The sequence below is a fragment of the Triturus cristatus genome, chromosome 3_1 (genome assembly GCF_964204655.1).
Source record: "Triturus cristatus chromosome 3_1, aTriCri1.1, whole genome shotgun sequence".
Lineage (NCBI taxonomy): Eukaryota > Metazoa > Chordata > Amphibia > Caudata > Salamandridae > Triturus > Triturus cristatus.
In genome coordinates this window covers 781,690,680-781,702,679 of record NC_140583.1, presented here as the reverse complement: position 1 = coordinate 781,702,679, position 12,000 = coordinate 781,690,680, and positions in this window count along the sequence as shown.

The window sequence follows — 12,000 nt, the reverse complement described above, 5'->3', positions numbered from 1 at the left end:
AGGAAGCTGTACAAAGTCAGTTTTAACTCCAGTCAGAAATGATGCACTGTGTCAGGTCATGTGTGAGCAGGTCATTCAGCCCTGTATTTTTTTCTTTTCTTTTTTTTTAGAATTCTGCTACTTCTAGTGACACATTTATCATGGAAGGACAAAACTACATGAGCCAGAATGAAAAGAGAACTTAACCACTGGACCAACACCTGGCATGGCTCAAATTTCAGGTCGTTCTCTGTACTACTTTCGCATCTCTTTCAATGGAAATATTGGTGTAGTAGTACTCCCCCCGTTTTAGAGCACTGCAGCCCAAGTACAACGAATGAAACAGGAATGAATACATGGTGTGCGCCCTGGACTTCGTGTAAATAAATGCAGGAAAAATGGCAGTGCAGCGCCCCTCAGCTGGCTCCTCCTCGGCCAGCCCTGCCCGCAGCAGCTGCTGCCCCAGGCCTGCCCTCTGGTGCTGAGTGAAGCCATTAGAGGTGGAATTCCTCTGCGGCAGCGACTGGAACAAAGGATGGGCTTATGGATGCCTCTTAAGGGTAACAGTATCCCGGAACACTGTGAGCGCCCCACCCCCACGACTGGCGCGCTGACTCACGCCCCACCTGGCTCTGATGAAATCCTTTCAAGGCAGGAATAAAGAGGACTAATGCTGCTAATTACTCTCACAGGCCCACTTCCCGAGTATCTCCTCGACCTCTGCAAACATCCTAATGCAGGGACTCAAGTCAAGGGTTTCCTGTTGGTGCCTGCTCTACTTGTCCCTCTTCGGGTTCTTCCACCTGACATTTCCCTGTTTGAGGTATCCCCTGTTTAAGATGCTCCCCCAACAGAACCTAAGAAAGCTGTTGGTTGGAGGGGGCACCAAAACTGTCCCTCTAGTTTGAAAGGGGAGTGTAAAAAGTGTCTGCTGGTACTTTATGGATTTTTCTGGTGGTACAGCCATTTTACTATACCACAAAATTAAGGCCTAACAGGCAGTCTCCCTCGTCCCGCTTCTCATAACTATGCATATATTTTTTCTTCCTAGCTTTAGTGCACAGTGAAAACACTTCTGTATGAATGGAAACAGTGCTGTATATCTGCAGTGGTAAACATGGGCTGCCAGCTATAGCTGTAGGAAGCTCTACCCCTATTCTTACAGCCCCTACAGCGCCTTCTCCTTTGGGGACAATCCAGAGAATTTCCCGGCCAGGAGTCTTCTCCATAATTGGAGAGAAGAAACTTCAGAATCCAAATCTGTTTTGTTTATGAGTGACAACTCAAAGCACACATGTGGACCCTAGTCTGAGCATGAACCCACACATAAAAAATACAGCGAAGACTGCATTCTACAATCTAAAACTCCTACAAACAATTCAGCAATGGTTCTATCAAGACTGAACTACAGAAATGCCACACTCCCTGGCACCACAAAGTCACACTTAGCTCTCTTAAGAGCCACTCTAAAATCAGCAGCAAGGATGGTTACTGGTGTCAAAAGACATGAGCACATCTCCCCCTCCCTGGAAAATCTTAGGGGCATATTAACAAGGGCTTTATCGCCGCTTTTTTGGCTTTAAAAGTCAAAGAAGCGGAGATAGAAATATCGCCCTATCAACAACAGGCTGCAAACATGCAAAATCGCATGTTAGCACCCTTTTTTGCTACGCTTCCCTTTGCATCTCTAATGAGATGCAAAGTGGGCATTCCAGAGCAAAATAATAGGAGAAATGTCGCTAAGCGACATTTCTCCTATTAAGCTACACGCTAACCCTCTTAGAGACAAAAAAAACAGCGCTAACCACAGTTAACGCTGCTTTTTTTATGTCTGCTAATTTTCAGACTTAGCCATGTAATCCAATGGGAGGTGGATTACATGGCTAAACTTACCATGGGCTATCAACAAGGATATCCCTATCCTTGTAGTTTTATCGCTGCATTACCAGCGATAACCTCCCAAAATGCCGCTATCGCTGGATTTTTTATCGCCTAGGCGGTTAGCGTTGTTAATAACGCGATAACCAGGCGATATTATCCAGCGATAGTGGGCGTTAAAAAAATTAACGCTAAGCGCCCTTAGCGTTAATTTTCCTCGTTCCTTGTTAATATGCCCCTTAAATGGCTATTGATCGAACCACGCTGCTGCTTCAAAACTGCCTGCCTCACTCACTTGGGGGCATATTATCAAGCACGGCGTTATCATTAGCGCCGCATTAGCGGCAGAAAACTGCCGCTAAAGCGGCGATAATGGGCTTGATAATATGCCGCAGAGAATTCCAATAGAAGCCCATGTTGACACCAGAACATGGGCTTCGATTGGAATTCTCTGCGTATTATCAAGCCCATTATCGCCGCTTTAGCAGCAGTTTTCTGCCGCTAAAGCGGCGATAATTTTAACGCCCTTTCTTGATAATATGCCCCAAAGTCCTTCACTCCCGGCAAACCAGACTACCTTGCATCCAAACTCACAAGGCCGGCCAGTGAAGAAATCTAAGAAGCACCAACACTCTACATCTCATAAACAAAAAGCCCTAGCAAGCTCTTTCTTGGGCAATGCCCCCAAAATCTGGAACTACCTCCCAGTACATAGCAGGATGAATCCCTCCTTCATGTGCTTCAAAAGACAATTAAAATATCTCCTCCTCAATCGGCACCTTATCCCTTCGGACTCTAACACCTAGCACGCAACTAGAGTCTCTTCCTCAAATTATATATTATTTCTGTTGTTTATCTCTAGGAAATGTGCTGATCCAACTTTCCACAAGCTTTTATTCTGTGAGGTAAGGTGAGGTAATGAAAATGGCATTTAAAGTGAAAAGTTGCCATTTCAAATGAAACCTAGCAATCAACTTCAACTGGCAGTTAATTAATGGCTAATTTCCTGAAAAGTACACGGTAAAGACAGCTTCTAATTCACGAAGAGTGGAACATTTTGACCACAATGATTAGGAATTAGGATGAATGTACTTTAAATCAACTTTTATGTCAATTTATTTGGCCACCGCTTAATTCTAGAACAGAACTAACAGCCTGAAACTGCAACAATAACTTGAATCACCCTTGACTGTGCCATCACACTATGCTTCTCTACGATACGCGCCTATTATACCTCTGGGGCATCACCATGGACATCCATGTCTAAACATTTCAGCAACAAGGACAGGTGCATGGATCTCTACAGTTCTGAACTCTCTTAGTATATCAGTGGCCCATAACAGCATACAAGGGATTTTATATGAATGTGAAACAGACCTAAACTAGTTCTCAGATTATACAGCATTAGCAAATAGCACCGACAAAGCCAAATGGCCAAAGATGCAATGTTTTATTTAAGGTGCCCAGCAAGTAGGTAGTGAGCGGATGTGAGGCCCTGTCAGCATTGCAAGTGTGGGCATGTAACAACCATGTCACATGACTGAAGACATGCTAGCTAAGAAGATAGCAGGGTCATTTATATTAGTCCTGAAGAAACACCACTTGATGCAGCTGGGTAGCAAGTAAACATGTTGGCCACACAAAGGACTAAAGACTAACTGATGTTCAGTTGGTCTGCACTAGTTTTTAACTTTGCCATAGATTACTTTAAGAGAATTAAAGCAGTATTCACTGGCTATCTAAGGGCAATTTTAATTTTTTCACTACACTCACTACCCGATACAAACTTTTGGGAAAAGGGAAAGAAAAGATCTCAACCAATGAGCCCTCTATTTTGAGAGGCCCACTTGGTATTGGCCTGCAGTTGCTGCTTCTGTGTGTGGGCAGTGGTAAGGACTGGACTTTGCCTTGTTGTGGTATTCTGCTTAAGAAGATTCTCCAAGGGCTTGAAGCAGAGCTTGCCTCGTGTTCTGCAGTCTCAGGGACACAAAGACTTGACCTGCAACTTGCTAAAGAGCACCTGGACTCCTGATTGCCAAAGGTTGCCAATTCCAGTTCCTGGGACCTTGAAATCGTGTGGTTGGTGCTGCAACCCAAGAAGAACAACACCATCACCATCAGCGACACCGCCAGTGACGTGGAGACCTGCATCGAGGCCGAAGGCACTGCTCGTGAAGTGCACGGTGCACCGCAACTCTGACGCCTGCAAGTTATCGATGTTGGTGACTTCCCAAACTCATCGACACCTCATTGCTGAACGGAATTAATGCCTCACTGCTGACGCCGCCTCACCTCCCCAGCCAGCCAAGCTCGACGCCTCGTGGACTCAACGTCTCGCCTCCTCTGTGGCAGTAAGGAGCCAGCCTCGCCTTCGACCATCGAAGCCTCACCTGTGTGATGCTGTGCCCCATCTTCTGAGTTCAATTCCAAGGTACTGGTATTTGGGGGTCCGTGTGACTCCGTGACCGACACACGCACCTCGTGGTCGGTGCTGTACTTTGGATTTATGCCTGTCATGACATCGTAATAGACCCAGTTGGAGCTAATTGCTTCTGAAACCGTTATTTTTGCAATAATCATTCTAAAATGTTATCTTGATATATGTATTGTGGATTTTTGTCATTTTGGTCTTATTTGGTTTAGATAAACATACTTTATTTTTCTAAACGGATGTGATGTCCATTTGTTGTGTTTTTACTGTGTTACTGTAGGTTTGAGTACAAATACTTTACACATTGCCTTTGGGGGTTATCTAAAGTGTGTAACTCCTTTACCCTGACTAGAAGGAGGAGGTGCAAACCTCTGGTATCTAGAGACCCCTATTTTTACCAGACCGTGTTGCAGGGTAACTTAAAAATGAAGAAAAGACAGACTCCTCTTGGAAATGTAAAAACAGCTGTTTACTGTCGCAGAAGGGAGGGAGATCGTCCTCACACAAGTAAACAACCAGTCTAAATTTGCTGCCTCAAAGGCAGATGTTTTTATACACAGTCAAACAGTGCTAGGTACAAAAGTTCAAACAATGAATTACTAGGCAGTTACACATTGGTACACATTAGTTATGGAAAAGCATGAGGTCAGCTGTGACCCTAGACTTTAATCTAATTCTCTATGCATCCTTTGTTGCAGTTCTAACAATGCTTAACAAACTAAAGTATCCTTCTACTTTTGACTGCATGTGTGTTTGGGTTGAATGCATATTTATTTATGTGTGTGCTCTATCGTGTGCTCCTAAGACCTCTCATCAGATTCCGTGTGTTCTTGGCTAATTCAATCTCCTGCTCCCATTGCCTACTCATGTTTCAATCTATTGAAAACACAGAATACTTGCTGATGTACCTGTATTCTAAGGCCATATATTCCTTAAATCTTGTCAAACCCGGGTTTTCCTTTGACTATGACCTTACAGGTCATGCACTCTGTTCTTAAGTAAACTCTTCACCTCTTTTTCATCACCATGAGTTTTTGGCCTGCACAGGTCTTTCACCATGTAAAGCTGTGTGACGATCTCTGCTGTTGTGCAGTGTTTTCATAATTGTATTTCTTCCATAACATTCCCCCCTCTAGTTGATAATTTACCTACTGGACCAAAACCTTGGTCTACACTTGGCACTAGGGGATATATGTTGCCCTGAGCATCTATTACTCGAGTTGGTGTCCTAAGTGGAAACATCCCTCCTGCCTTCATACCAATCCTTCTACAACATGCTAAGACTAACTGGATGGTACATTATGCCACTAGTAGGCCCACAATGGCTGGCAACACGGCTCTCAACAGCCCAACATCCAGGATAGCAGAAAAGAAAACCACCTGGTAAACCAATTATATGGAGCACCTCCTTTATCTACCTTTTTCTTCTGTAGATTGTACAAAGTTTGTATAGAATCTGACAAAGTTCCATTGTCTGCTCGTTTTCCCAGATAAAAGTACAACAAGCAGTTCCTAGCTTGGCACATACCCCTCCTTGCATAGCCTTCATAAGGTCACATACATAACGGTGCTGCATTAGCATCATTCTCATTGCACTCAGCTCTTCATTTGTGGCTTTGAATCCATCTTATGTTGTGTTGATGTACTTGAGGCGCTCACATTCAGTTATCTGCAGCCAGCGAGTTGTTGCCTTAGCATGAGCAAATGGCAGAATGCTCCCAAAGTACAGCTGTGCATCAATAAACAACCAATACTATGGAGGAATATCGTCCATATGATAGTGCCATAATACTCCGCAGTTCTCTTCTTTCAATGATGATGTAATAAAGTAGTTGACTGGTTCATGTGGTGTTCCTGTGGAGTTGATATATTAATTCCAGGAATTACCATGGCAGGGGTGTGCTAGGTAACTGGGCATATAGTAGTTCTCCACACTGCCAATATTAGTCCACGAAGCTGGAGGTGCCCCCCTGCATGGTGGCATTATCTATTGTGGCTCTACAGTTGGCATTATGCCCTATATTAACAGTGCCATTTCCTTTGAAACACAAAGAAACAGAAACAGATGTTAGTCTCATGACAGTCTGAGGATTCACTGTACTATCTATCCAAGTGTAACGTGCAAAGTTTTTTTCCCAAATTTGCGCTTCTTGACTAGCATTAGTACCATTGCATAAAGACATGACCTTACAGGAGAATTCGATATCAGAATGCCATTTATCATAATGGGCAAAAACTGATCCAGTGACTCTAATTCACGGCCTATTAACACAATCTGGGGCTAAAGGATTTACTAAGAAACTATTACACTCCATGGGTGGGTGTGTTACTCCTAAAAACTCTAAATTTAAAACTATCTGGATCCAATCTACAGTGGTAGGATGACCTGTTTTTGTCATGCGTGATAGCTCATCCTTAATGCCCTGTCTATCTGTAAGGATATATGAAACTTCTGCTGAAGAGTCATATTTTGTTGAATTGACAAGAAAACGCACTACTTTAACTTATATTAATTGCATTTGGGCCTTAATCCTACACAAGTAGAGATGCAATAGACATAGAGCTGTGCTTCGGTGTACTTCTTTAGTTGAATGTAGCCTATCTGGTCTTGTAGCATGAGGAATTAGAGAGCAGACAAAACATGATTTATTGGTACTTTCTGAACCTATGTCTGACATATGCCGATACACATATTAATTGATAATCTGGTATGGACATTATGGGACACATTAGCATGGATAGAAAGTTCTCTTTGAAGGTTAGTGAGGTTAGAGCTAGAACAGAAGTTCTTATAAAGAGCAACAATGGAATAGATAGTAATAGGAGATGAAAAAGGAAAGCAAAAATACATAACTTTCACGCCATTAATCAAAACAATTGTCCAAAGACACAGGTGGAGGGAGGTATTTTTATGATGACAATCTTTGTCCCACCTCTTGTTCCATTTACATTGTTTATGAAGCTTGGCGTGATGCTGGCTTCAGACGAATATCGGTTAGATGGATCCAGGGTTTCCTGCCATCTAACTGCATCAGTGGGGAACACCATGTTCATAGTGAATAGTCTGTTGAATCTTGTCTGTCTCCATTTCTAGGTAAAATTGGGTACAAAAACCTAGTCACCTTTGTGCACAACTGGGAGGTCGACCTCAGTGGTGGTTTGTTTCTCCATCCTTTGGTTACCTGTTTGGAAATGAACTTTGCAGCCTTGATTAATTCATAAAGGTAAACATGCATTTCATCATTTAGGATTTCTGCTGAACTTTCTCCCTGTACATCACTTCTAGTGGCAAGTATGTGCATGTTTATGGGTCTCCAGGTCACTATATGATGGGGTTCTGAAAGGAAAAGAGTGCCAGTTGTAGGCACTACAACCACTTCTTGTGCAATGTGGCAAATAGCTTGCTGATTTTATTCTTTAGCATGCTATTCAGGCGCACAACAATGCCATTGCTTTGGGGATGGTAAACAGAGGATAGTTTATGTTTTATCCCTAACATTGTCGTAGGATATGTAAAGATTGCATTAACAAAGTATGTGTCATTGTCAGATCTTATCCCATCTCGAATTCCCCAGCATAGAATCACCTCACGAATCAGAAAAATAGCAGCTTGTTTGGCATCACAATGGACGCACGCTCCTGGTTCAATCCATTGGGGAAAAGGACAAATTACAACTATAAAATACCGATAGTTGCTACATCTATCTAGCAGGTCTACAAAGTCAATATTGAGGGCTTTAAAAGGACCTTGTGGTCAAGGAATAGTAAAATGTATCCCTTTCAATGTGGGATTGGGAGAAAACCTTTGGCAGATAGTACAATTGTGAGGGTACGTGGTAAGAATGTCATGCAAATTGGGAATTAACCAGTCTTTTTGTATTTGCATAGACAAATTAACTCTTGATACATGAGCTGGTAAATGCAACTGATCAAGAGCTATCATAATTAAATCCTGAGGCATCACTGGATTACCTGTGGACTATTACACCTATCTAGCATGTCTACAAAGTCAATATGGAGGGCTTTAAAAGGACCTTGTGGTCATGGAATAGTAAAATGTATCACTTCCAAATGTGGGATTGGGAGAAATCCTTTGGCAGACAGTACAATTGTGAAGGCACTTGTTAAGAATGTCATACAAAATGGGAATGAACCAGTCTTTTTGTATTTGCATAGACAAATGAACTCTTGAGACGTGAGCTGGTAAATGCAACTGATCAAGAGCTATCATAAGTAAATCCTGAGGCATCACTAGATTACTTGTGGATATTTGTCTATATATTACGTCATCCCCTGACTGGGAGCATCTTCGAACATCCCATAATTGCTTTTCATTTTGTGGAGTGGCTTCCCCGCAATCCTCATGGATGTAAACATGTTGTCTCACCATAATGAGGCGTGACATTGTCTATGGTAGGGTTATACTCAGATTCAGGTGATGAGGCAGTATGAGCCAGCAGAATAGTGGCACATTGTAAACCTGATGGCACAGGCGGGGGTGTGCGCCTAGCGGCATCTTTAGCAGCCCAATCTACTAGTGCATTAACTCGTGACACAAAATCCTGTCCATTTGTACGTGCAGCACATTCCACAACTGTCACTGCCTGTGATAACGCAAGTGCTTCTATTAGAGACTCTACGAGATTCCTAAGCATAACAGGACTTCCATCTGACTTGAGGAAAAGTCTCCTACTCCATCTCATAATAATGGAATGTACAGTGGTAGTCACATAAGCCGATTCTGAATAGACGGTGATGACTTTTTTTCCTCCTTGCTTAAGAGCCGCTATCAAGGCAATTAATTCTGCTGCTTGTGCAGAATAGTGTGCTGGTAGTGTTAACTGCTCTACTATGTGGAGTGTATCTAAGGAATCATGCTGTTGTGCTCTATCTACTGCTGCATCTGTGTGTCTTACTACTGTGTCGTGGTCAACAATAAAAGAACCATCAACAAAATAGGCACTGCTACCTGGTATAGGGCCCTCTGTTGCTTGACTTGATTCATTTGGAATGTAAGTTTCACAGTCATGCGCATCATCCTCAGAATCTAATATGGGATGAGTGAACAATGTCGCAGGATTGAAAGTAAGACAATTCAGAACCTTAAAAAATGGTAGTGACAGTATCACCTCAAATCCTGACACTCTCTGTGTAGTCAGAGTAGTCTTAGCCTTCTGAATGATAGCAAACACTGCATAGAGCTTCAAAGGTGCACCCATGACAATGGGGGTGCTCGTCTGCACTGCAAAGGCTGCAGTGGTGAGAGCTTGCTTGCAAGGATAATGTCCTCTCATCACTGAATCTAACTCTCCACTAAAGTGTGCAATGGGTTTGTGTCCTTAAGGATATTTCTGCGTAAGGACAGCTGTCATAACTTGACCATTGTAATGGCAAAATAGATAAAACTCTTTGGTATAATCAGGAGTTCCCAAAACTGAAGCATTTGTCATCTCAGTTTTCAGTTTCTGAAAAGTCTCCCTAATTCCTGGTGTTCAGGTTATCTTGTCATTCCTGTCATTTGCTTGTTTGATAGAAGCTTGCAAAGGCGCTATTAGGGTACTGCAATCAAACACACATTATCTCACATAATTAGAGGGTACTCCTTCACTCTAGGTATGATAGCACCTTTTCTTAATGTAATCCTGAGTTATGTAGCAGCACGATTAAGGCCTACATCTATGATTGTATACACTGCTGTGGTAAATGCAGGCCGTGCTCTGATTTGATCTCCAGTAGAGGAATCTACTGGTACTGCCATAATCTTGGAAGGTGAAATTCCAGGGGTAGAAAAAATCTTGGTACCATCAGACTCAAAATGAATGATCATATTTAACTTGGCCATAAGATCTCGCCCTAACAGATTAGCAGGGGCAGCTGGAAAAAACAGAAAACAGCCATCAATGTATGTCCCTCATATTTCCATTGCCACTGGATTAGTAAATGGAACCCTCATTAATTCCCCAGAGAATCCTTGTGTGTCCATTGATCTATTAGAGATTGAAAAGTCTCACTCTCTAATACAGAATTGAGTTGCTCCTGTATCTATGAGGCATGTATACCTCTTGTTATTGATACCTACCGTCACAGTGGGTTCCTCATCTGGACAGTGCATCACTGACAATATTGGACACATGGAAATACTTTGTGGGCACCTTCATTGTGTATATTCTCCCAAATAATTTGTCTGGGAAAGATTTCCTCCTCTCACAATTACACCTCCCTGTCCACTTTGAGGTGGAGTCACCATTGGGGGTGCTTGGTAACTGATTGCTGCACATTTTTATATGGCGTCTGAGATACATATATTATTTGTGGGTTTGACTGTGGCTGTACTGCTGTATTCCCTGGCTGTTTGTAAACTTCTAACCTTTCAATTTGTTAATCTCATCTCTTAGTTCTGCAATCTCTGATGAAATGTCCATTTCTGTGACGGTAATTACATATTTTGTTCATCCTTTGGGGACCTATGCTGCCTCTTCCTATTCCTCTTTGTCCTCCTCTAACACTTCCTTGTGCCCTTAAATTATCCTGTTGTTGGGGATACTGTTGTTGGGTGGTCCCTGGGACTGATCCGACAGACATTGCAGTCATCTGTGTAGTGACTGCTACTACAACTCCTTCCACTGCTCCTTTCTTTGCCAACTTTTGCTGCACTAACTTTGCTGCTGTTTCCTCTGTCACTTCCTGCTAGTTTCTCTCTTTCTGCTGCTTTTTCTTATAAAAATGAATTATATGTGCCTGTATCTTACCTTCTCTGATTGAGTCGAGCTCATCTTATATCCGTTCTTTCATTCCGGATACTCGTTCAAATTTAGGCGGCCTGCTGTTGAGATGTGAGAACGGGGGAGCCTCTCGGAATACTCGTATGACTTTCCTTGGATTTGTTCCCTTGAAGTATTAATATGACGGTCTGGTCTTTGTCCTGAGCGGGGTCTGGCTTCTACAGCCATTTAGGTGCTTTTACTCCCTGGAGAACTCGAACGTGATTTATTCATTGTTGTATGTGACTGGATATTGAATACATTGATAAGGCAAAGGCTGTTTTTCTGCAAATTATGTCCTTGGTTGCTCTAAACTTAATTCCATATGTCCTGATGATGACCTGTTAATTCTAACAGTCGAAACGTCTTCAACGACTCTCTGGCTAATTGGGATTAAGCATTGATTGCATTATTTTCTCGTCATAACGAATGCAATCCTCAGCACTTGCCATATCATCAGCCTCGGTTGTAAAATGCGGCATACGGACGATTTCAGGTAAGTAACAAAAAAAAATGTATTTTATTTTCGTTCGTATGCTGCATTTTACAACCCTCCACCCTGCTCCTCCCCCGCCCCACGTCACCGCCCGGTGGCACGCCCTATACGGGCCGTGGCTGCCCTTCTTGTGGCCTTTGACTCATCTGTGAACTAATCCTTCAGTCCATTCTGTAAATTTGTCCACATATGGCACAACACTGTACCAACTATTCTCTCCTTCAGCAACTATCTCACTAGGGGTGAGATCCGCACTGCGGATAACTGATTGGACATGCATCAGCTGCATTGGCCTATCATGTAGTGTCAATCCTCCCAGAGCCTCACAATATCCCATCCTGGGGTCTGGCTGGCCATGTGCTCCCTGAAACCGCACCTGCTCAAGCTCTGTTGCTTGGGGTTTCCTAGCTTTAGAGAACATATCTTGCTTTCTTTCTCTAGGACTGTCAATGCGA